Here is a 26,603-nt window from a genome sequence, read left to right on the forward strand (position 1 = left end):
CTTTACATACTCAGCTGTAAAAGAAATATTATTTTAACCTCTCCAGATGTCCAAGGGAAAAATGGGCCAGAACAAGGCTGAGGTCCTTTCAAGTTCTAACATTGCATGATTCTACAGAACCTTGAAGGAGGATGGATTTGAGCAGGGCACTAATCTAGTGTTCTTCTTGCTTGAGGGTTTCCTGCTCTTGCCTGCCTAAATTGTCTTAACAGAGCACAGACCTCATTATTCCACACTTTAAGTGATTGAGAAACAAGATTACCAGATTGGGAGAATGTGTTACTCTTCCATTCAGTGTTGCCTCCCTTTGTAAGCACAGAACAGGAAATTAGACTCAGAAGAGGCAGATCCAAGGTGTCACTCAGACATGCGACCAACCTGGCCTCACCTCTAGCCCCAGTCTACTTTCAACTTCCCCAACCCATTATCTTTTTTCAACAACCTCCCAGTGATTTGGGATCAACCCAAACACCCATCTTCTCTGGCTGCTGAAACCCTTTAGAAGAAATTACTGAATCCCACAGATTCTTTTTTTTTTTTTTAAGTTTTTAGTCTCCAGGGCTAAAACCAAAAGGTCCTGGTTTGCCTAGAACTGAAAAAAATTCCAGGGATGTGGAACTTAAAAACTGGAATAGTCCTTAGCCAAATGAGACAACCTGGCTGCACACTTAACAAGGTTCAACAAACCTCTTCAGGTTCCAACTCAAGTTTTCGTCCCCATTCCACATATTCACACCCCTCCACTATCCCACATGCACCTATGCACATGACTTTTCCCCTCTCCTTGTGGAAAAGACTGAGACCATCAAGCCACTGCATTTGAATAGAAAATGGCCCATATAACAAAGAGCATTGGCAAAGATTCTCTCCTTGACCAAACTCTACTGAGGCTCCTGTGAGCTGTTTTTTCAACTTGTCCCTAACTTTTGATCTTCTACATTTATCTCTTTAAGAATCCTACCAAGTCAGTTTAGCCAGAATGCCCCATCCTATATCTGTGATCACCCTCAATATCTGATCAGATTCCTTATCCTCCATCAACCCCGAGATGATGTCTGAGAACCCTGGTCTGCCTTTAACAAAAATTCTGTTAGGTCAGTTTAGCAAGAGTCTCCCCTTACTCTTGATGTTTCCTCTTAGTAATTTTCCATCCATTGACCCCTACCACACTCCTTGGCTCTAAATTCCCACTTGCTTATGCCATATTCAGAGTTGAACTTAATCTCTCTTCCCAACTGCAAAACCCCATTGCGGTGGTCCTTAAACCTATCAACGTAGTCTCCACTTGAATAAAGTCTTCCCTATCCTCCTCATTAAGTATCATGAATAATTTTTTCTTTAACAACATCAACAAGAAAAAGCCAGATGTCTGCCTACAAGGAGCCTGAACAAGTAAAATTGAGCGTAGTGAATTCACCACCATCTAGGAACTTGTGTTTAACTTGTAGGGACAGGGCAAGATACATGGTTTTGTTAGTATACTAACACAGGTCTGACTCCAAGAGGTGGGATCTCATTGATCAAGTTCTCACAGACTGATATTATACAACCCAATGACAATTTATTCCCTTACGAGAGGCCCAACCATCAGGCGGAAATATCATTTTGCCAACACATTCTCTTCCTGTGAACAAGTGACGTGAAGAACCAAATTATCATCAGAAGGCCACTTTATTAATGTTCAATTTAAAAACAGAGTTATCAAGCAAAGCAGAGAATCTGATCCATCAGTCTGATTGATGAATATCCTTGAATAAATAGGTAAAAGTTAAATGATCAAAAAATGACTTTTGTGTATATTGACCAGAACAAAGAATATAGAAAACCTTGAAAAGTGTCCTCTGGCAAAGACAATGTTTCACCAAAAGGACCATGCAATGCACAATTCTAGAGGGATTAGCATTCACATGTTAGTACACAATCCACATGGTCATTCATTATAGTCCCGGTAGCATACTGAATACACTATTTACCCTACTTTTTATACTTAAAATATACATTGGAGACTGCCCTATACCAATGCTAAAGAATGACTTCATTCTTGTTAAGAATTATATAGCGTCTCTGACTTTATGTAGTTTAGACTGTTTAATAATTTCTAATCCAGAGAACCAGGAGACTCTTAATCTAATCTCCCCTTGTCTTCTCTGAAATCAAAGCATATTAGTTAATCCCTCTCTCCCCCATATTTTGTTTCTGCACTCTACTGACACCTTCTCCATAACTGCCACACATATTCAAGTCTTTCCCTTGATCTTTCAAGCCTTTCTCTCTCAAAAATATATCTCCCCTTCCTTTCACAATCAAGAACCTAGAGAGGCACTTGAGTGGCACAGTCAGTCAAGCATCCAACTCTTGATTTTGGCTTGGATCATGATCTCAAGGTTGTGAGATCAAGCCCTGGATGGGTCTCACACTGGGTCTGGAGCCTATTTAAGATTCTCTCTCTCCCTCTTTCTCTGCATCTCTCAATCTCTCTCTCTCACTCTCTAAAAAAGTAAATTTTTTTAAAAAGGAGAAAAAAACATCTAGAAATGATTATCTTCAACCAAATATTCCCTTTCTCTACCCATTCACCATTCAACCCATTGCAGTCAGGCCCCTGCCCCCCTTATTATAGTGAGATTATAGTGAGGCTAGCCAGATACAATCACCGGTGTCCCATTATTTGTTAAAAACAATTGAATCTTAAAATCCAACTTGTTGACCTCTGTATTGAACATGCCCTATTTGGAATTCTCTCCCACATTGGCTTCAGTAACATTGCTGAGTCCTGGATCTCCTTAGATCTCTTTTTTTTTTTTTTCTCAGTCTCTTGCTAGTTTCTCATCCTTTTCCAGGCAGATATAAGTCAGGTTTCTGACTCTGACCCTCCTCTCAACTAACTCCACACCCCCTTTACTCTGTCTCAAGCCTTCAACATTCCTGCACATGTGATTGATGCAATATCCACATCTCTCATCAAGGCCGCTCTGAGCCAAACCTTGCATTTACACTGCTTGTTAGAAACATGCATCTGGATTCTCACAGTACCTTAAACTCAACACATCCTAACTTTTCATTTTTTTCTCTTATGACACCAAATCTGTTTTCCTTCTTTCTCCTTTCTCTTTCAGAAACCAGCAGTATCCTTGACAAGAGCAAATATATCTATTTGGGGTTTTTTTTTTGTTTTGTTTTTTTTAGGCTTGGCACTTAACCTTTTCAGACTTCAAGAATCTGCCCCAATGTCAAATAGCTTTGCTGGGCGGTACTAAAGATGAAGCTACATTGGCTTTCTCTCCAGTAACTGCCAACACACGGCCCATGAGAAAGTTTCACACATCCTTGCCTAGACAGACTTTGGAAGTTCACACTGTTCCATTTGGTGATTTCTCCTTTGTGCCCTCATCACAGCATTCCACCAGTCTCTCACCTCCAAGGTCTCTCAGGTATGAGTCAAAAACTGGTCCAGCACATCATTCAAACCAATAGGAGCATTGCTGAATTACCTGAAGTGAGGTGAGGTGAGGTGAGGTGAGGTGAAGTAAGGTGAAGTAAGGTGCAGGCACACCTCATTCATCTCTCTGGAGGACAAGTGGGGAGACTCACAGCAAAGAAAACTTGCCTCCATATTCCCCCTAATATTCAAATCCTGACTCTTGTATACTCTTGATGTTACAAAATAGTTAACACAGATGTAACTGGCTTTTGATAATCTTAAAATTTGACAACTTGTCTGATAGCTCCTATGGAATATATTACTTATTGTGCCTTGTTACCTTAGTCAAAATTTCCATTTTATTATCCCATTATGTTATCATACCTTAGACTAAAAATTCTGCTCTAGTGAATCAACCTTAGAAAAATAACCCAAAATACTAAAAAGCGATACTTAAAAAGATTTCTACTTGCAGCTTTACTAAAATAGTGAAAAACTGAATACTATTCAAATATTCAACAATATTATAATAGTTAGGTTAATTATAGAACCCCCACTCAATAGAACCCACATATCCATTAATAATTTGAGTTAACATATCTAATATATGATCTAACATATAATCCTAGATCATGTTAACCTCCCAAAAAAACCTCCACAATTGAATATACAGATGGACAATGTACAGAAACTTCCGCACAGAAAAAGTGAAAAATAAAAGTAGGATGTTAATAATTTTCTTCAGAGGATGAGATTTTCAGTAATTCACTTTTCCTTTTCAACTCAAATTTTCATAATCAGAAAAACAACTTTTCAAAATGCGTACTCATAAAATCCCACTCTGTACAACAAATAGATTTGTCCGTATGGTGGGCTTGAGACTACTTTGTTTGCGACAAAGCAGCATACTGGAGTAGATCAAAACTTTTAAACTCAATCATCTTTCTTCTTTCTCGAAATAACAAAATAAACTGGCCACTAAGTGTTATAATAGTGCACACAAATAAACCTAACATCTGGTAATGAGACACTGAGCTTTCATCTCACTATCCAGGAAGGATGTTTGAGGGATAATTGAAAAATATCAAAGTCTGAATAATTAACTACCCAATATTTTTTTAATCATATGAGGTAGTTCTCTAAAGGCTGGAAGAACACTAAAATTTTTAGTTTTTACTCAATCCATCAGGTGAAGAAGCACATCTCTGAAGAATAATATCTTGAAGCTCTGGCAATTAACCTAACCATGTTTTCCACTTTGCAAAATTAGTTTACCTGCCAACTCAATCTGCCGGTATTCTCCTAACTTTTTAAATGTGAATTGTGGCAATTCTGCAAACCAGTCTATTGGGCAGTCTGTCAAGAAATAACTGCTACTGTCAATTACATTTTGTCTTTCCTAATGGAGTTATTGGGGAATATTTCAGGTTTTTAACATTTTTAAATTGACATGTTTATTGATTCTTGCTCTCTTTATGTGCATTATACACAGTGTTGGCATCCCATGTCAAAACGCTAAACTTTACAACTAGAAACTCACCACTGTAATAGGTAACTTCCTTAGGCTATTAGCAAATGTCACTAATGCAATTGAACAGCAAGTATTAAAATGAAATGTCTGTCTTTAGATCTTCTTGATAATCTAAAATAGTAATTATATGCATTAGTGATACTTTCTGACAATGAAGCTCTTAATTTTTTAAATCTAAAGTGGCCTTTTCTACAATCTCTTAGCAAAAATGGAAAAAAGCTGCAATTAGACTATCGAGACCATGTTATCATCATCCATCTTCTTTCAATCCAAAACAGTGGGTGATATAAGAGGGAAAGTTCTAAAGTTCTTTAATTGGAACTAATGCTTATCGACCTCCAGCAACTTTAGCAAAGCTCAAAATAGCAGATAATAGGATGATTAATGCTTTAATCCCCTAACAAAAGGGTGTTGAGCCTGTTACTATTGCTCATTCGCTTCTCAGAATTTATTTAATTTTGTTTTCCTCAATTCAGAACAGTTGCTTTTAAATGGAAGAATCATGTCTAGCCCAACAATGTGCTTGCTACTTGCAGCAACAGGAGATAGAGTTCAGGAATAAGACTGAAAAAACAGATTCTGGTGAACCTGAGAAATTGGCCTAGGCCAAAAATAAAAGTTTTGGTAGATGTTCAGTTGCTCAAAGAAGATGCTAAAGAAGACTATCTGTGACTAGTTGATGGGGACAAGTGCCATATCTTTCTTGTTAAGCTTTAAGTCTTTACAGATAGCTTCATAGTCTCTATATCCTGGTCTCCAACACCATTAAGGCAAGCAACAGCTCACCCTAGCATTCCAGTCAGCAGCACAGCCTTATTTTTGAGACACACAGCAGCAAGCTAGCAGAGATTTAATATAGGTCACTAACGTTTGCCAATATGTTCTCAGGAGCTACGATTTATAGAGCAGTTGGAAATTCTGAACTAAATGCACCATGAAAAATTTAAATATATATCACCTCTTTGTACCATCACAGAAGATAATTTGAGTATGGTTTGGTTTTTTCTTTGTTTTGAAATTTAAAATGTTGTCCTCAAGATTTTTGTTCCTCTGACTCAATCCAACATTTTACATGAAAATAAGTTAATTTCTGCCTTAGAAAAACAGCATTCAATCCATTTGGTTGAAGACCCACTTATGGGTCTGGTTTATTTTCAATCCATTTGGTTGAAGACCCACTTATGAGTTTTCTCTTCCCAGCTTCTGTCTCTGCTCCCCAAACTGAATCTTGGAATAATCAGTTCTTTTCCAAGCCACTTGATTCTGTCAGAATGTCTCTAAAAAGTTCCCACCTATAGATACACAGATGATTGATAGATAGATGATAGATAGATAGATAGATAGATAGATAGATAGATAGATAGATAGATAGATAATGTAATCATATACTACATATATAGTTCTATTTATGGTAGTCTTTGCTTCTCTGAAACTGGTTATGGTGTATTAATTTCTTTCTTTTTTCCTAAGAAGTGAAGCAAAAGAAATATGAAGCCCAGAAAAAAAGGGGTTCTTCAAGGTTCAATTTTTTATTTTGCTAAAATGAGTATTTTATCACTCCTCCCTAGACTCCAAGATTCTTCTCTAATTTCCATTACACTGGGTTATAGTTCTTGTACATTTTCTAATTGTCTCCATGTCAACTAATGCCCTGAGCTCCTCCCTAGAAAAATAATGCCCCTGGAATTACCTATATGGGGTATCAAAATCACCTTTGGGGTGGGGGGCGGGTGCTAAGGGAGCAAGGGAGGATAGTGCCAGTGTTCACTGAGTAACAAAGGTTACTTCTGCCTCATTATAAATCTAATAAATAAAAACTTTTTAAAACAGGAATATCAAAACATTGTCATTGAAATTAGGCCCTCAGTCAACTCTCATGACTGTAAATAGTTTAAAAGTATTTTGACTTATTGTTCCTCTTTGGCTCTTCACAACTTTGGGGTGAAGATGAGAATCGTGGTAGAAAATCCCCCAAGTTGCATGTTTTCTCCTTCAGCCAGCTCTGGAGAGGTCAGGATCTTTACTCCCCTGCTGCCACCACCATACCCTGCTGCCTGATACCACAGCCAAGGCCACAGATGGCCACAGAAGAGTTGCCCAAGGAGTGCAAATGTCTTTAATTACATGGACAGTCTATGGTGCTATCAGTGGCCAGCTGGGCTCAGAGCCCCAGTTTCAAGGCCAAGTTAAGCAAAACTGTGCAAGCATATGGAGATGTGATATTATTGCTTCCCTCTCTCTAGGTCTGAGATGGGTGTGGGTATGGGATGCCTATCTGAGATGTCAAATCAGGGCACAAATAGTGCAATAAAATTATCTTTTAATTTGCTCTTTTTCATTTCTCATCAGTAAATGAATGTTCTGAAGGAGGGATTTGGGTTCTGTGGAGGCAAGCACACCAGAATTAGGAGGCTGTGGCTGTACACATACTCGTGAAAGGTCGTGTGTAGAACAGGGTGAGAGAAGCTCAGTGACTTGCCCAAGGTCACTCAAGCATCAGAAAACAATAATACATAGCAATAGTACAATAATAATTAAGAAAAACTTCTCTCTTCCTCTCCTATTCATTTCTTAACATTTAGAAGTATTCTCAGCTGACAAAGCATTTCACCAGGAATGGAGTAACATAAATTAATTTTGGTCATTAATGATATGCACAGCACTCATTCAAAATATAAATAATATATTCTCATTGATCATCGCTTTTAAGCTGGTAACACATAATATGAAAGCAGTGCTTTCATATTCACTCAGATAATGCTTTTTACATAACAAGCACCAGAATATTATCATTTTTTTTATTATGGGAATATTCTGGTTGAAAGCAGGAGAATGTCAATGGCAGTAAGTGAAACAATTAACCTCCTGAAAACTCTTCCACTAAAAGAGGTAAAATAACCTCTGTTCAGTCCGTTAAATGAGAGTATATAAAACAAAGTAAACATGTAGCGCTGAGGGGGATCCTACTCAGGAACAGATGCAATGACCTTAATAGTTCTCTTTTCCCTTTATGAGCTTTCAAGATTCTCTCTCCTCTCCTTGTACCTTGAAAAAAAAAATATGACCTTTTTGTTGTCAGTCGTTCTGTAATGTAATTGCTAGTCATTAAAGTCATTGGCTCAAAACTAAGACAAGACAATCAGCTTTGTGGTTTTGTGCAGTTCAGTAAGGAACAGGACTTACAAGTCCCTGCCAGGATGAGAGGCGGAATCATTTACCAGTGGAACCTGGTATAATTTCAACCCTTTTCGAAATGTCATTATAAAAGGTCAGCAGCACAAATGCCCCTGAAGTACTGAGAAGGAGTAAAGAATAAGCAGCTCTCTCTGCCGTAATCCCTACTACAAACCAATTTACACTCCTGAAAAAGCGACTTTCCTAAAGTCACTTTAGACTAGTTAATCCTGCTCAAAAGTCACCTGGGATCCCCTATTGCCTGCATAAGGAAGTGGAAGGCTAGGATATAAATACTCACCATGACTTCATCCTACTCTTATAAATATCTGTCCTCCACGTATCCTCTTTTGTACAGTCACCCCTCCTTAGCTTTTCCATGTCTTGGCTCAATGTGCCACCTGTCTCAGATGGTCCCTTCCTGTCTGCTACATTTTCTCCATGACCCAGCTCAAGTCCTAACCCTACAAAGTCTCCCCGATTGCCCCATTCCATAGTCGGTCACTTCGAAATATTGGTCCTTGCCATTCATTGGCCAATCAGTATCTGCTGCCCTGTTACACACCAAGGTTATCACTTTAGTACAACTTATTAGAGTCAAGGACTGGGTCTCAGGTAATACTTCGCCTGCATTTACCCTAGAGCTCGGTACATGGGAATAATACTACTACATTTGTAGAGCCCTTGGAAACATACAAAGCAATAGCTCTCAAAAGAGCCAGACTCCCAGCAACATCATCAGTGGACCCCACTGTCCCAGCCTCACCATGACAGGCTTCCAAGCCATTGCTCCCCTGTTCTCACTTTTAACACCTTATATGCATTTTACAGATGAGGATACTGAGATTCACAAAAGCTAATTACCCTGTATTTATGAGTATGTGAGAACCTGAAGGCTAGCCCTTGTCTTCCAACTCCAAATCCAGTGATCTTTCAACTCTACCACACTACCTCTGTAATAAACATTTGAAAACATTTTTGTGGATTTGGATCTTGGCTACTGACACTATCATCAGCTCCAGGAACTTGGTGGAGGAGCAAAGATCGGCGTGTGAGTGTGTGTGTGTGTGTGTGTGTGTGTGTGTGTGTGTTGTGTCAATTACTGAATGCAGTGGATTTAAAAAACAAAAAAGTAGTAGCAAAAATAAAAACTAAACAAAACAAATGAACAAATAATAGGATACTTAGGAGCTTCCAACTTCTAAGCCTGCCAGTAACTTGCTATGTTCTTGACTGAGTCATCTTTCTAAGCCTAAACCCACTACTATGTAAAATGTGGTTTTGAACAAGGTAATTTTCAAAGTATCTTCCAGCCCCAAGATTCTAAGATTCCTTGTTTAGCTCTGGAAGGAGATTATGCCAGTACCTCACCCTACTCCGACCTGAGTCAGCAGCAAGGAACCCAGTGGCTCTTCATCCAGGCACCACACTTAGATTCTTCGTGCTGCTATATACAAAGTCCCGGTCAAAGCCAATCTGAGTGCTTACTTCACATACAAGTGGCCCTTTGAGCTCTGCTCCAAATCCCTACCTGGTTCCCCAACCCAGAACGAAGACAGTAGACCCCAGACTCCTTGTTCTTGGTCCCTCGGTCCAAGACAAGAGAGTCCATAGGCCTGCAAAACAATACACCACACTTCAGACCATAATACCTAACCAAGGAAGATAAGGATAATTAGTATTCACAAGGCCAAGACAGCAACTGAAATTGAAGCTGAGGCACCAAAGAATCACATTACTTCCTTTAGAATTCATGTAAAGAGAGATCATTTAGTGTCCAAGATGCTTTGGATATATTTGGTGTTTAAAGCAGGAGTATGGACTTAGCTGACTATTGCTATCTTCCATAAATTCTGATTCCAGCGTTTATAGGTGAAAACTATATGAAACTCTGAGCTTGGCAACTAGATTCTAGTAAGAATTAACTGTGTGACAGTTAACGTGAGACAATTCATTTAATCTTTTTGCACTCAATAATCCCATCTGTGAAATGAGGACAGTGGCTGGGCAAGAGGATTTTAAAGTCATTTACATGTATAAAAATCTATCACCTAAATATTATTGATGAATTTAAAATAGCCACTTCAAATAAAAAAAAAATTAATCCCTGCTGAATTTTGACTTATCATTATACCTATAGGATAAGGATATTAAACAGTATATTCAATAAGCCTGATATATAATTTTAATAACTTCACTGCTAAGTATGAGTGCTATTCATCCTTGCCCAGTTATTTACCTGAATCTCTAATGTGATTTTAGACAACTGGGATCTCTGTCTGAAAGAAGACAGCAGCCCAAAAAACCCTCAAGAAGCCTTCTTTCCGAGCACTGCTGTGAGGATTAATGAAGCAAAGTCCCCTGCTATGAACTTCAATTCTAAGCGATGGCCACAGGAAGGGCTAGAGGAAGCCTAGCAGAAGTCAGAATAATAAATTTTCTTTTTTTCTTTCTCACTGAACATTGGATAAAAAGTAATGAACTTCAACTTGCCTTTCCTCATTTTTCCAGCTGTAAAATAGAGGTAAACTTACAGTCAGGAATTCTTTTCTCATAGGCATGAGCAGAGTAGCTCCATCTCCATCTCTTCCGTCACTCCTAAATCAGCCGTAGGGGCTTTCTAGTGCTGTGTACAAATTAAAACAAACTCATCAGCCTAAAACAGCATACATGAATTATTTCATGATTTCTGTAGCTCAGGAATCTGGGCACAGATTAACTGGGCTTAGGGTTTTACAAGGCTGAAATCAAGGTGCTAGCGGGGTTGCATCCTCAGCTGGAAGCTCAAATGAGGAAGAATCCACTTCCGAATTCATCCAAGCTGTTGACATGATTCATTTCCTTTGGGCTGTATATTACTGAGGGCCCTGTTTTTTTTTTTTTTTTTGCGAGATATTGGCTGGAGATCACCCTCAGGTCTTGGAGGCTACCTGCAGTAAGTACAGGCTTTTCTGACACGGCTACTGATTTCATGAAGTCCACAAGGAGAGTCTCCAGCTCCAATCTACTAAGACTGAAGTCAGATAATGTAACATAACCACAGGAATGCCATGCTGTCACCTTTGCTATATAAATAACCTAATCTTGAGAGTGACATCCCATTATTTTTGCCATATTCTACTGTTTAGAAGCACGTCGCAGGTCTTGCTGACAATCAAGGGGAGAGTATTACACAAATATGTGAACACCAGGAGGTAAGATTCATTGGAGGTCATGTTAGGGTTGGTTGCCACTCTGGCCCCTAGTAAAAAACCAACCATCAGGCCCCATAGCTGAAGCCCTCCACTCTTACCAGGGCATTTCTCCCTCACTGACCCCCAACCCTTCCCCAATCACCACTGCTTTCCCAGTTGTTCTGATAGTCCCAAGGCTTGAAGCCAGGCCACACTCACTGTAGCTTCTGTTCATTCATTTTGCAAATTTTATTTAACACCTAGTAAGAGCCAGACCCCATACTAAAGTGATGGGTAGAATTATGCTACACACACACACACAATCTAATTTCCACAACTTATGAACATGTTTTGCTAAACGGCAAAGTGGAATTTAGGTAGCAGATGGAATTAAAGCTGTGAATCAGCTGACCTGACCTGGAGGTGGAAAGATTATCCTGAGTTATCCAGGTAAGAAAATCACAGGGGTCCTTATAAATGGAAGAGGGAGGTAGAAGAGAGTATCAGATTGATGCAATGTAAGAAAGACTACCCGGGCCATCACTGGCTTTGAAGACGGAAAAACACCACAAGCCAAAGAATGTGGACAACCTCTAGAAGCTGGAAAAGATATGAACGTGGATTCTTCCCTAAGGCTTCTAGAAAGGAACTTGGCCCTGCCAACACTTTGATTTTAGTCTAGTTAGTCCCATTTCAAGACTTCTGACCTCCAGAACTATAAGATAATACACTTGTGTTGTTTTAAGTCATTAACTTTGTGGTAATGGAAAACTACTATAACCAAGATCTGGGGACACAAAGATAAAAGAGACATGGTCCTTGACCTCAAGAAGCCCATAGGCAACTGAGGCAGGAGGTACACAAATAATCTCAGGGCAGGGGATAGAGCTCCTATCTGGTGCCTCAGCGTCAAGGACAATTTTTCAGCAGTGCCTACAACCTCCCTCCTCCTAGGGCCATTGCCCGGCCTGCTTGTGGCTCTGGGGCAAAAACTTTCCCTCCTTCTATAATACAGAGGTGGCAGTTTCCTCCTTACATATTAAAAGGGAAAATAAGACAAACACAGACCACTCATGGTGATTCCCACAGGTCCCCATTTGTGACCATAGTCCCAACCTGTATCTACCACAAGCCCTGAGGAGTCTGGACCCTGTGCATGATCCTTGGGAGCCTGTCTATGGGTTTGGAGGAGCCGGCTCATGTGCACTTTGCTTTTTACCACACTCCCTGCCCTGTATGTTAGGTTGAGTAACAAGACAGCATAGCCCATTAGTCCCTCTTTCTGTCGCCTAGGGTCAACCCCACTGTTCTGGGATGCTGAGGGACACAGGAGGTACAAATAAGACACTTTGTGTCCCTGTTCTGGTGGCATCATGAGGGCTCCAGGGTCCAGGTGTCCCCCATCCAGAAATATCCCTGCCCTGCCCTGCCCTGGCCAAGCTAAGGAGTTCCTGCCCCATCCCCAAGTTCCCAAAAGATGGAGCCCAAGCACTTCCAAGATCTGGCCTCAGGGAGCTTGCTGTTTATTTTGGGGCAAGACAAGCACACTGCCCATGGAATTTCCCACAGGTCCCCACCTGTGGCCACAATGAACCTTAGGCTAGAGTGATCCATGGGAGCCTGCCTGCAGGCTGGGAGGAGCTGGCTCACAGGCACTTGGTCTCTTGCCTTCATGTTTCTAGCACCTCTAGGTTGGTGTGAATCATGGGCAAAGCTGTCCCATCAGTTCCTTTTCCTGTATCCTCAGGCTATCTGAATGGCACTTAGGATGCCAAGAAAGGCAGAATTTTGAGTGAGATGCCTTAGGGCCCTGTGCCCAGGGAGGATAAGGGCTCTCTGGGTGAGTGGCTCCGCCACTCTCTGATCAGCTAACTTCCCTGCCTTCCCTTGACTGATAAGACCAAGGACTTCCCATGACAACTGACTATAGCGCAGCTGGGGAATGGGGTTTAGAGAGGAGTGGACCTGCAAATCCCACTGAATCCTCTAGAAGTCTCCAGCAGGAGGCATTTTTTTTAAAGGGGGCGAAATGACAAGGTTTGATGCATCTAATTCAACACACTACTACGGAGTATTTTCTAAGTGCAAAGAGCAAGACACACAAAGGAGAATAAAACTGATCCCCTACCCCAGAGATTTAAACTTCTACAGGCACATACATTCATAAATTTCATCCCATGGTAAATGCTATAATAGAACTACATACATAGTCCCTTGGAAATATAGGAAGTAATTAATTATGCTGAGAATGATGGATGGGGGGAGGGATATAAAGAACCAGAAAGAAGGTCAGCTGTGAAATGGATCTTGAAGAGTGACTAGGAGTATGCCAAGTAGACAAAGAAAGTAAAGCAGAGGGATTCCTGGGTGGCTCAGCGGTTTAGCTCCTGCCTTCGGCCCAGGGCATGATCCTGGAGTCCCGGGATCGAGTCCCACGTCGGGCTCCCTGCATGGAGCCTGCTTCTCCCTCTGCCTGTGTCTCTGCCTCTCTCTCTCTCTCTCTCTCGAATAAATAAAATCTTTTAAAAAATAGAAAAAAAGAAAGTAAAGCAGAGAAAGCATGAAAATGCATAGTAAAAATTTTTTTTAAATGGTGTATTTGAGAAATCTGAAGTGGTCCAGCATAATTAGAACCTGGGATACAAGCAAAGGGAAGGAATGAGGGGACATCAAAGTGAGACTGGCAAGGTTAGGAAGAGTCAATGGAGAAACATATATGCCATGCCCACAGCCATAGACTCGGGACACATAAGGGACCGTGCCACGAAGGTCATAACCCCACATGTGTTTTACAGTCACTCTGGTCCCAACATGGTGACTGGATTGGAAGGGTGAGGAAGGAAGCAGAGGAAAGGCCACTGCCACGGACCAGGAGAAAATCAGGAGGACTTGACTTAAGGCAATGGGTGTTCAAGTGAAGAGGAAGAAAGAATTTTCGAGAGCTGCATTTAGAAATTGAACAAAGGAATTTAATGTGGGAGGTAAGGAGAAGGAATTAGAAAGAATTCCGCCCAGGTTTCTGCAACCTTGTGGGGAGTGGGGGTGTCAACCATGCTTCTCAAGTCAGAACAGAGTGGACATCAGAATGGCCTGTGGTTCTTGTTAAAACACACACAGAGTTTCTGGGGCAACCACCTGGCTGGGCCCGACTGCAAACTGAGCTGGGAAAGACGGGTAGAGGAGTAAGGTTTAAGAAACGATACTGCAATTAACCTATTTAGTGAAAAAAGAGTGAGTGGTCTGAATCCCTTGAGAGGTTATAAATCTAAGCTATAGTATCTCTAAAAGAAAACTCTGTCAAAAGCGAATCCATCCTGCATTCCTTGATTTTGCATTATCTGAGAAATTTGTCAGAGAATGGTTAAGTTACTGACTAGAACCCAGTGACTACTTCAAATCTGGAGCATCCTAATGTCAAATGTAACGAGGTTTTACTGCCGTGGAGACAAACATGGAGAGATGAAGCATTACTTTAGTTGCTAAAACAAAAAAAAATAATAATAATGAATTATATGTAAATTATCAAAATAATCATCTTACTTGATTTAAGGGGAGAAGGATGGGAAGAGAGAAAAGCCAGAAAGTGAAATCCTTTGTGGAAAGTACCTACAATTTATTTTTAAATCTGAGATTGTGGGGACTCTAGACAGTTCATACGTACGCCTCATTGATCACCTTTGTTGAGATGTCCCTAAGTGTGCACCCACTCAAATGTTCACACCAATCTGTCCCATTGTGTGGCCCTTGATTTTTTTCCCATTAGCTTTGCCACGTAAGCAATAACGAGATTGGCGCTAACTGGAAAGTCATGGTTTAAGGTCATAATTTGACAGATCCTGCTGAGAAAGGGTTGAAGAAAAGTCTGACGATCCTGAATAACCCAGGCTCATTTGTCACGTGGATGTGGTTATGAGGACACAGACCCTGATCACCAGTGCATATAACTCAAGGGGGCATTTTAGAAAACTCTCAAGTGTTGAGAGGCAGGGAAGCAGAGAAAGCCTGGAAGATGTACAAGTTGCTCTAAGGATTTTGCGAGATCATAGTGGGGCTGAAGCTACTTCTCTGCGGAGGGAGCTCACCTCTGGAAAAGAGAGACCTCTGCAGTGGCTCAATCACCGTTACTGATCTCATTCATTCTTTCTCTTTACTCTTTATTGTGCACATGCTATGTGCCTGGCCCTGGGCTGCAGTCACAGAGTGCTCTCTACCAACATTATTACTATCATCAATAATTTGCTAAGTGCCCACCTGAGCTCGGCACTAAAGCCAAGTGTCCTTACACTCAAGGAATTAACAGATTGAAATGTAAGGGGATTTACAAAACCCTGAAGAACAGACCTAGTATTACCATTACTTTAAAACTGATCCTTTTTCTATAAACCAGGCATTTCTCTGATAGCCCAACTTATTATTATTAAGTAGGGAGCGCATCTGTGCCACTACGAATACCTGTGTTCAGAAGAAAAGTCAAAGGGAGTTTGTCCTTCCACAGTCAGCATGGCTCATGTTTGAAAGATGAGCATTTGAGGCTCAAAGAAGTATCAAGGCCTTTCGTACAGTCAGCCAGTGAGGGGAGACCTAGATCCAGAAGGCAGGTCCCCCAATTCCAGAGTTATTCCAACAGCCCCTCCAGCCTCCTGGACGGAGGTGGCCTTTGACGTGAACTAATGACTGCTGTGTTTGCCTGCTTCTGAGCACGCTACTCTTACCTGTATACTGTTCCCTGATGAAAATGTGATCACCTGGCCACTACCTACCCCTTGGTATGTGCTGAGCTGTTTTTCCAGCCCAAAGAAAGAGTCCGAATCGATGTTTCCATCCACTCTTACCTGTACTGATAGGTCAATATCACAACCGGCACAACTGAAGACTAACTTTTGCAGCAACGGAGGAAGATTTTTCAATGCAAAACTGACCAAAGTGTGAATGAAATGTATGCCCTTACCCCTTATGACTCAAAGTGAAGGGCAGCACTAGCATCACCTGGGAGCTTATTAGAAATGCAGGATGTCAGACCCATTTGAGACCAACTGAATCAGAACAGGCAGTTGAATGAAATGTCCAATTCATTGACATGTACACTAAATTGTAGGAAGCATCACCCTAGACCCCATGAGCACCATCAAGTCAACAGAACTTCCCAGCTGCAGTGTGACAAATTGTGGCTGTGCTGCGTTAACAGCTTCCTCAGCTCTTATTTTTTTTTAAGATTTATTTATATATTTATGATAGAGAGAGAGAGAGACAGAGAGAGAGAGGCAGAGACATAGGAGGAGGGCGAAGCAGGCTCCATGCCGGGAGCCCGATGCCTGGATCACTCAAAGCTGCTGGACCAGCCCCCTCCAGTCATGTTCACTGACCCTGGTGTGCCCTAACACACAAGCTTGAATTTCTTGTGTGTACCGTGCACACACGGGTTATGTACTCTTCATGTGCTGACTATACAAAAACATGAAGTAGCAAGTGCTGTTCTAACCGTTACTTGAGGTTGAACAAGTATTAGGAACATGAATTCAATTTTGTAAAATGCTTCGATGTCATGAAACATGTCATCAAGGCATCAAGTGGTTCGATATCCACACTAACAAGACACACTGCTCCTCTGTTTTGAAGACTTATTATTTGGTATCCCGGGAGGCAGGACAGTATCTCAACCAGCTGCTTTCTGAAAGTGCCTTTGGAATAAGTTTGAGGCATCACTTGTTATGTGACGGGAAACGGAAGCCACTACACTGAAGTAGATGGCAGCACACGTTAGGAATGAGGGGAAGGCAGGCTTGTAAAACAGCCCCTTGCATTTTCCTGTTAAGAAGAGATCTACATCTTACTTCTTCTCCAGAAAAGACTGGACTCTACGTGCCTGTTGGAAAGGGAGTAAGTGCAAATAAAAGCAATTCACATCCATAACTCGAATTCTTTGTAATGCAAGGCACTCCAGGAAGGATCATCGGACCCACTCAGCCATCCCCATCTCAGCAAAACTCAAGTCCTCTCCGTTCTTATCAACTACACTCCAATAGGGCAGCCATTAGCCACAGGTAGCTTAATTATATTTGTATACATGAGTTGAAATTTAAATTTAAATTCATTTAAATTAAGCAAAATGAAAAACTTACTTTCTAATTTGCACCTACTACATGTCAAGTGTTCAAAAGCCACATGTGAGTAGTGGCTGCCATGGTGGATATATGGATATAAAATACGTCCATTACCACAGGAAGTTTTATTGGGAGGCCCTACTCTAGACTTTCTGAATAAACTCTGTTCCTCTCCTAAATTCCTGTAAGAAAAGAGCCAAAGGGCCTTTCTTTATCACATTACTATTCTTAACCCAACTGCCTTTTTTTCTCAAAGATTTTTGTTTGTTTGTTTGTGTTTGTTTGACAAAGAGAGAGGGAGAGCATACACAAGCCGGGGGCGGGGGGGAGAGGCAGAGGGAGAAGCAGACTCCCCACAGAGCAGGGAGCCTGAACAGGGCTCACTCCGGCCAGGACCCCTGTGATCACAACCTGAGCTAAAGGCAGACACTTAAAGACTAAGCCACCCAGGCGCCTCTTAACACAGCTGTCTTAAACCCGGTAAAATAAAACCAAAAGGCACTCACACATGCACCCTCAAGAGTCTCCTCCTTCTCTCACCACCCCCTAACTCCCAGTATTAGGAGCTAGTGAGACTTCCCCTCCACTGAAGAAAGATCATGGACCCATGGCACACTCCAGAAGAAATACACTTAGAATTATCTAACTATGCTCCCCGTCCTCTCTTTCTACAGTAAAATCTTGAAGCATGCACTCCACCCCACACCACGCAAAAATTCCACCAAAATGGCCACCATTAAAAAAACTTAAATTATGTCTGTTAACTCATTCGTTCAGTTCTCACAGATGTTTCCACTCATGAAGTCAACCATTCTACAAACACGTACTGAACGGCAACCCTACCCCAGGTACTGTGTTAGGCACAAGGCAAGCAGGGGCCTCTCCCGGGGGCAGTGATGAGCTGAAAGGAAACTCTGTGTAAGTGACTCTGAGTATGTGAGGGCAGCACAGGGGAAGGGCCAATCTAGCAGGGAGGCAGCCGGACCCAGTCTTCTGGGATAGGGGAGGCCTTCGGAGTTCTTGATATCAAAGGTGAGGTTTGAAAGGTAAGATCTACCCCTAAAAAAAGAGGAGAGGAATAGCATTCCAAACCATGGTAACAAGAGTTGAAAGAGAGACTCACAGAGCCTGAGCAGAGAGTAGCGAAAATCAGGGTCAGAGCAAGAGGGTCACCATCTGATTGGCATTTCCAAAGGTCACTCTGGCTGCAGAGCGGGGGCAGAAAATGGATTCACGGGGACTATGGCAGGGGCTCTGTATAGGATCATGGGCTGGAATCGAGGCCCAGTAAGAACGGAGGTGGGGAGGATCAACCGGCCCTAAGATTGAACAGGGGAAGAGGGGTTTTAAAAAGGGACTTGGGGGCAGCCCCAATGGCCCAGCGGTTTGGCAACACCTTCAGCCTGGGGTGTGATCCTGGAGACCCGGTATCGACTCCCACGTTGGGCTCCCTGCATGGAGCCTGCTTCTCCCTCTGCCTGTGTCTCTGCCTCTCTCTCTCTCTCTCTCTCTTTCTGTGTGTGTGTGTCTCTCTCTGTGTCATGAATAAATAAAATTAAAAATAAATAAAAATAAAAAATGACTTTTGGGGGCACCTGGGGGGCTCAGCGGTTGAGCACCTGCCTTGGGCCCAGGGCGTGACCCTGGGGACCCAGGATCGAGTCCCACATCGGGCTCCCTGCATGGAGCCTGCTTCTTGTGTCTCTGCCTCTCTCTGTGTGTCTCTCATGAATAAATAAATAAAATGTCTTTAAAAAGTGACTCGCAGAGGTCTGGTTTTAGGGGCTGATCCAAGAGCAGACAGGGTGAAGGGAGAGGGGCTGCGGGATGGAGGCCCGCGGGCCTGGAGCTCGGATTCAGGTCAGCGCGGACCCAGAGCCCGGGATGGAGCACCCTCCGAGCCCCCCCTCCTTTCTTCAACTATTTTTTATGCAACCATCAGATCACGCAGCCGTTGTGAATGGAAGCAAGAACTATGGGTTGCAGAAGTGTCCATAAATGGCTCTAATGCCCTGGGCATGCTCCTGCTGAGGATGTTGATCACCTTTTTAATGGATTTATAGAATTCAATTAGTTTGTGATTCGTGCCCACCCCACCCCACCCCACCCCCAGCTTTAAACTCAATTCTACGCAACAAACTATTGAATGGCTGATGGGCCAACACTGTTGTGTTGTTACTGCGTGGTTTCAGTGTGGTCATAAGCTCTGGAACACAGCTCCAGGTCTAACAGACAGTAGTAAACTAGCTCATTGTACACTTTTCTGGTTTTCCCATACTTCTTCCCTTGAGGATAATATATAAAATAATGGAAAAATTAATTCTTTTGCACTTTCAGGGATGGACTAAATCAGGACACTGGTTCCCTCTTTACATAATGCTATCATATATAACCGTATCCTAGTGAAAGAGGTTTCGGTGTGGCTCAGTTTCAATCAAAAAGCAGTAAACTAAGATGCAATTATATAAACTGATGGCATCACCACTGTTTACTGTAACTCAATGACTATTAAAAAAAGCTTAACGCTATTTCTTATTTTTGTTGAAACTTCCCAATTATATATCACATGAGATAATTATGTAGGTTCTATTTTCCTGAGAATTTCTAAAGATTGCTAAATGTCTAAACGTTTCTAAAAGAGATCAAACAGCCCTTGTGTCACCTGAATCATACATGCAACATTCAGTGTTTTAAGAGAGATAAAGCTCAATCGATGTTAAAAGTCAAAGCAAAAATTCAACAAATAACAAAACCATGAAACAAAAGGGTCGTTATTAAACGTGTTTTCTTTACTATCTGAGTTCCCTACAGTTCAGATATTCATTTTAAAAATTCCCTATGGAATATATTTGTTTTTTTTTTTATCTGAAAGATGCGCAGAATTCTTATTTCTCTAAGACCTACCATAACCATTGAATGAATACATAAGAATAAATAAGTAAGCAAATAAATATATAAGAAGGATGCTGGATGATGTAGCACTGGGAGGTGAACTGAATAAAAAAAAAAAATCTTGTCCTTCATTAACCTGAAACCTAATGGAGCCAAAGTATAAATCAAATAAGATAGAAGGTGTGAAAGCCCTATGAAAATTATAAATCATGTGAACCCAAAGAAGGATGGTTCTCACCATAAGGAGAGTTGATTCCCAAACATCATAACCAAGGAGAGCTCATCACAATCACACTGGCACAATTTGAGCAAGTGGTGAAATAAATTAGATGAGGGGATGCACAGCAGAAGTTAAAACCCTATGGTGGCTGTAAAAGTAAGACCTGGCTTGGATACCCCTCACTAATTTTTTTAGGGTTCACTGTTTGTGAGGCAGCTGAATAAAGCCCCTTATCCTTGCTTTTTTCATCGTAATTCTCTGATTTTCTATCTTAACTCCCAGAATAACTATGGAGCAGCAACCAAACACAGAACAGAAGGCCAGATTGCCAGCAGCACCTCTCTAAATACTGTTCTGCCGTGCGGTGAGCAGTGGTGTGCGGCCAGTCGATGCATGCAGTAAATTATGTGAAACATCCATCCCCCAAGTGTCCTGTGCTGCTGTACAGGGAGCTCACGGCGTATATCTGAAGGATCTCTTTGCTCAGGAAGGTTTAAGCAAAGTTCAAACAAAATTTGCTCCCCAGTGGATAATCTTAAATCAAAATCAGAATGCCACAGGCTTGATTCATGAACCTATAAAACCCTATGAGTCCTGACACATATAGACACATTCTCAGATTCCCAGCAATCCTTCTTTTGCTCTTTCCTCTAATAAGATCAACTTCCCTTGGGTCATCATCACCTCCCAGCAGTTTGTGTAGGAAAAGTAGGATGGCAGGAGAAATAAAGCCCCTCTTACAGAGTACATTTCTTTAAAATACCTAAATGTTCTCTTGGCTTATTGGGGGATAAATCTCTGAAATCAGCTTTTAGTCCATAGCCAAAGATGTACTTTCTTGCTGTTCTGTTTTTGTCAAACAAATTTTGAGGTCATCAGCAACACCAAGTACCCTATAGGGATTGGTATTGACCTTTCATGACAAACGGCTACTGGACAAACCACCATGTCTGCCTAAACCAACCCTGTCTTAGGTGACCATATTAGTAGCTATAGCACAGCCTGGTGGCTTAAACAATAGAAATTTAGTTTCTTACAGATCTTGAGGCTGGAAGTCTACAGTCCAGGTGCCAGCAGGTGCCAGTAATCATGAGATTACTCTTCTCAGCTTGCAGACAATGGCATCCTGCTGTTTCTTTATGTGGCCTTTTTTCTGTGTTTCTGTATGAAGAGAATTCCAACGTCTCTTTCCTGTTCCTTTTTTGAAGATTTATTTATTTGAGAGAGAGAGAGAGTGTGTGAGCAGGGAGCCCAACAATCCTGGACTCGATCCCAGGACTCTAGGATCATGATCTGAGCCAAAGGTAGATGCTTAACTAAGCCACCCAGGTGCCCCACTTTCCTGTTCTTATAGGGACATTGGTCCTATTAGACTAGGCCCCCACCCATAGGATTTTAACCATATTTAGCTTCTTAAATGCCCTATTTCCAGATATAGCCATAATTAGAAGTTGGGTCTCCAACATAGGAATTTTGTGGGAGCCAAGTCCATAACAAATCCATATTGAGATCCTGACACGAGAAAGCTATGTGTGGTTAGATTCAGGAAATACAGAAATGAATAAGACATTATCCTTGGCCTCAAGAAGTATCCCCTAATGTAGGAAGATCAACATGTGAACAACCCTCTAGGGCCCAAATCATCTGTGAAAAGTGTGAAGATCAGAATCTAGGAGAGTGAGAAGACGCTAGAAAAGAAAGAGACCCATGGATCGTTTAAGCAAAGGGTGTGATATATCCTTTAGAATGATGATGCAGGTCACTGTCGGGAGAGTAGAATGAGGAGGAGATGCTGGAAGCAAAGAGGAACGTCAGTAGTAGCCCAGAAGGTATAGAAAGAAGACTCCAACAATACCACAGAAATAGGATTGAAGATAAGGCACAGATCTGAGAGACTCTTAGGAAGTAGAGGCAAGAAATTTGGGGGAAAATAATGATTTCTGTCACAAAGGACTTCTGGGGGAGCTTTATTTAATTATATTTAATTTTTCTTACTCATCCAATCAGCATTCTCTGCCTCCAGTTAGGTCTCTTGATGGCATATGTCACAAAATACCTTTTAATTTGATCTAACTTTCTCACTAACGTATTCTTATCATTCTTCCCAAGGATACTTTAATTTTACAAATTTAAACGGGTTAGACATTGTCAGTGGATACTGAGAGGAAAGACCTATTAGTAAATCTCCAACCGCTTTTGCTAGTAATACATGCCTCAATGTGTACTGAGAAATTATATCCTAGAGTTAATCTGTAAACTCTAAAGCTGCCTTACTCTTAGAGTCAAAATTAGTTGGGTACCCTTCTGCTCTCCTTTCATATTCATGATACATCATTCCACTGGGTGGCCAGTTCCATGCCTTAGAATTCTCTCTGTCCCTGAATTCATTACCCAGTATGTCACAGAGAGTCACAGAGACTTGCAAGCCTTCCTTTAGATTCTAAAGTTGAAAATGGCTTTAGCATTCATCTTTTCCTTTCTATTTCCAGGCCAATCCTCAGCGGTACCAGAATTGTTCCAATCTACTCTGCTTGCAACAACCACATACTTTCCAAAGACATGACACCATCCAGGCCCTCCCATGTAAGCCTCCCCTGACTCCCTCAGGCAGAGCTAGCACCTGTCTTAAGAGGTTGGATCACAAACTCTCTATGTGTCGCCTTCCAACTAGACTGCGAGATCTTTGAGACTATGGCAAGAGCCATATCTTATTCAGTCAAATCCACACCATGCTGTTTTGTATATACTCTGTTTGTTGAATCCATTATTTGATTAAGAGTCCTTGTCCTAAGGGAGTTTCCATTAGAGATGGCATTAAGTGTAGTGTTGCATGAGTACATGCTGTTTCTCCTGCTCGCGTGTAAAGTACCTGCGTGCCAGGCCAGGATGTTGACTTTCTTCGTATCCCAGAGAATCTAAGGCAATGATGCCTTAAACCTAGTAGACACCTAGGTGACGCCTGTGTTTGGTGTAGGTAGCGTCTCTACTTGCCACTGCACAAACTGAACCAGGTCAGAACAAAAACACATTCTCCTACTTTCTCTATATCAATAAGTTCCATTGAAGAAGTCATTTAAAAATGATCACTTCTCAGATCCTCTTCCAAAATCCCCTCGGCCAACCAACATGAAGAATCAGCAGGTACTTGAGCCCTGTAGGACTTCCATCTCTGTTTTGTTTGAGAGCAAAGAGTAATAAAGGGAATGCAGTCATTGCAGGAGATCAGAAACCAAATTTAAAACATGAGTTCTACCAGCTGGGGCTACCGGGCTGGAAAACATACAGAGGGTCTTCAAAAAGTTGAAAATAGAGCTACCCTCTGAACCAGTAATTACACTAGTAGGTATTTACCCCAAAGATACAAATGTAGTCATCTAAAGGGGGCAACTGCACCCCAATGTTTATAGCAGCAATGTCCACAATAGCCAAACTATGGAAAGAGCCCAGATGTCCAATGACAGATGAATGGATAAAGAAGATGTGAGATAGATAGATATAGAAATAGATATAGATATAGATATATAGTTATATAGATATAGATATAGATATATACACACACACAAATGCATTTCAAAAAAATGAAATCTTGCCACTTGCAATGACATGGATGGAACTAGAGGGTATTATGCTAAACAAAAGTAGTCAATCAGAGAAAGACAATTACCATATGATCTCATTCATATGTGGAATTTAATAAACAAAACAGAGGATCATGGGGAAAGAGTGGGAGAAATAAAACAAGACAAAATCAGAGAGGGAGACAAGCCAAAGGAGACTCTTAATCATAGGAAACAAACTGAGGGTTGCTGGAAGGGAGGGGGGTGGGGGGATGGGGTAACTGGGTGATGGACATTAAGGAGAGCACGTGATATAATGAACACTGGGTGTTATATATGACTGATGAATCCCTGAACTCTACCTCTGAAACTAGTAATACACTGTATGTTAATTAATCGAATTTAAATTATAAAATGAAATAAATACAAATTAAAAATGAGTTCTACAGCCAGAGCCAACTACTCTTCTGTCTTCCTCAAAATGCCACCTTGCTCAGGTTCCTTAAAAGCTTATGGCACCAGCTAGCTGCCAACTGCCAAATCGCCCAGTCATTTCAGAGACAAACAGTTAAGGTACGGGAGTAAAAAATATATCCTGTCCTCACCCCACCTGCAACCCTTTCCCCTAAACTGAAAATGTTTTCCTCATATAGGTTGCCTCACCGAAAGAGGCACAGACACAGAACAATATTAAGGCAACTGTGGTATCTTCTAGGTTGCCTTTGCATTAGAAAAAGCTGTATTTTAAGGTGGCGCTAATGAAAAGACCAAACCAAGTTCACCTGTGGCAAAGGAGGACAACATGGATGGCCCAGTGTGGTACTCGAACGACTTGTTCCTAAGAATGATAAAGAATGTGTATTAAGTATGTTTACCATGTACCTGATACCACACCAAATGCTTTATATACTTTCTATTCTTCTGTGCACATTGTATGATTTAATCCTCACACTAATCCTATGTGGTCATGGTGATCCCAATTCACATATGAGAAAAATGAGGTTGAGGAGGCCTGGTTGTGCCTACAAACACACAACTAGTAGCCTGGAGTAACTGCCATAAACCCAGTTCAGTCTGACCCCAAAGCCTACCATCTATACCACGGCTCCTGCCTAAGCTTAACTGGGAAATGCAAATGTAAGGCTGTTGATTTGGCCAGAAGGACTCAAAGTCATAGGATAAACAGGATGCATCTTCTTGGAGCAATTTTACTCAAATGCAAAGTAACTAAATACATGTTAATATATTAAAACACACATGGATATATTTGGCACAATGCAAACTTCACACTTAATTTTAAAACAGAAAGCACCAGGGCAGCCCCGGTGGCTCAGCAGTTTAGCGTGGCCTTCGGCTCAGGGCGTGATCCTGGAGACCCGGGATCAGTCCCATGTCGGGCTCCCTGCGTGGAGCCTGCTTCTCCCTCTGCCTGTGTCTCTGCCTCTCTCTCTCTCTCTCTCTCTCTCTCTCTGTCTCTAATAAATAAATAAAATCTTTAAAAAAATAGAAAGCACCAAAAAAATTCTCTTTTTAGGTGGAGCCCCACCTGAGACTATGTCTCAGACTCTACCTGCCTCCTCTCCTTCCCCTCCTCCTCCCACCCCCAGGAGAACTTATTTGGCCCTACACTTCCTTAAAAGGCTCAGACAGGACCTAGACAATGACTCACATTAGGAGATACATTCTAAGGGCAGAGGCATATGGGCAAGACATGGCCGTGGCCATTTTTATTTAGGTGAGCTGTTTGTGTTCACAGGACTATAGCCCCCAAGCACAGGACAGAGGGTTGGGTAGCAAGACTTCTGTCACCAGATCCAGTTCAGCACAAGGACTGAGTAGAATCCTAAGCAAGGTAAAATCAGAGAGAAAACAGAGAATCCAAAGCTGGAAGAGTACCCTTCAAGTTACAGATTTAGGACCTTCTGGATAGTAAAGAAGAGAAAGAAGAAGAGAATGGAAGGGAGGGAGAGAGAGGGAGAGAGGGAATATTAGAGAGAAAGAAAGAGAAGGGGAGGGGGAGTAGAAAAGGGAAGGGGGGGAGGAAGAAAGGGCAAACTTGAGATACTAGTTAGTGCTTAAGTGTCTTACCAGTTATGCCCGACCACTGAATTTTGTCTTGATCAAGATGCGAATTATCACCGTGATTTGTTGCCTGAACCAGCTTCTAAACCCTTTTCCTGCCTGAAGAACTCTTCACCATATGAATCATGGTAAAAGGCAGGAACTTATCCCAACCTGAGAAGATGGAAATGCCAGCCCCTCGAATATATGACCTCAACTCTGCTGATCAAAAGCACCTGCACAGAGGCAACTGCTATCCTTCTTGCTCCCAGCAGGACTTCCTCAGGACCTGGGGCTGGAGTGGGCTGAAAGGGAAGCCCATTAGTAGATCCAAGCTGTAAAAAGCTAAAAAGATGCCCAAATCAGGCAAAGGTAGGGACTGTTATTTGATGATGATAAAGGGATAGCATTTTCACATAAAATCAAAGGTCTTACAAACAGCTTTTATGCCTCAAGCCAATGTCTTCCACTAG

The 26,603-nt window shown here is 41.6% G+C and overlaps 1 protein-coding gene across 1 annotated transcript in view; it reads right to left on the minus strand.

The window, feature by feature from the left end:
• The window catches only part of ZPLD1 (zona pellucida like domain containing 1), a 250,430-nt gene that overhangs the window by 195,022 nt on the left and 28,805 nt on the right, over positions 1-26,603 (minus strand). The window lies entirely within an intron of this gene.

The sequence above is a fragment of the Nyctereutes procyonoides genome, unplaced genomic scaffold (assembly GCF_905146905.1).
Source record: "Nyctereutes procyonoides isolate TBG_1078 unplaced genomic scaffold, NYPRO_anot_genome, whole genome shotgun sequence".
NCBI lineage: Eukaryota > Metazoa > Chordata > Mammalia > Carnivora > Canidae > Nyctereutes > Nyctereutes procyonoides.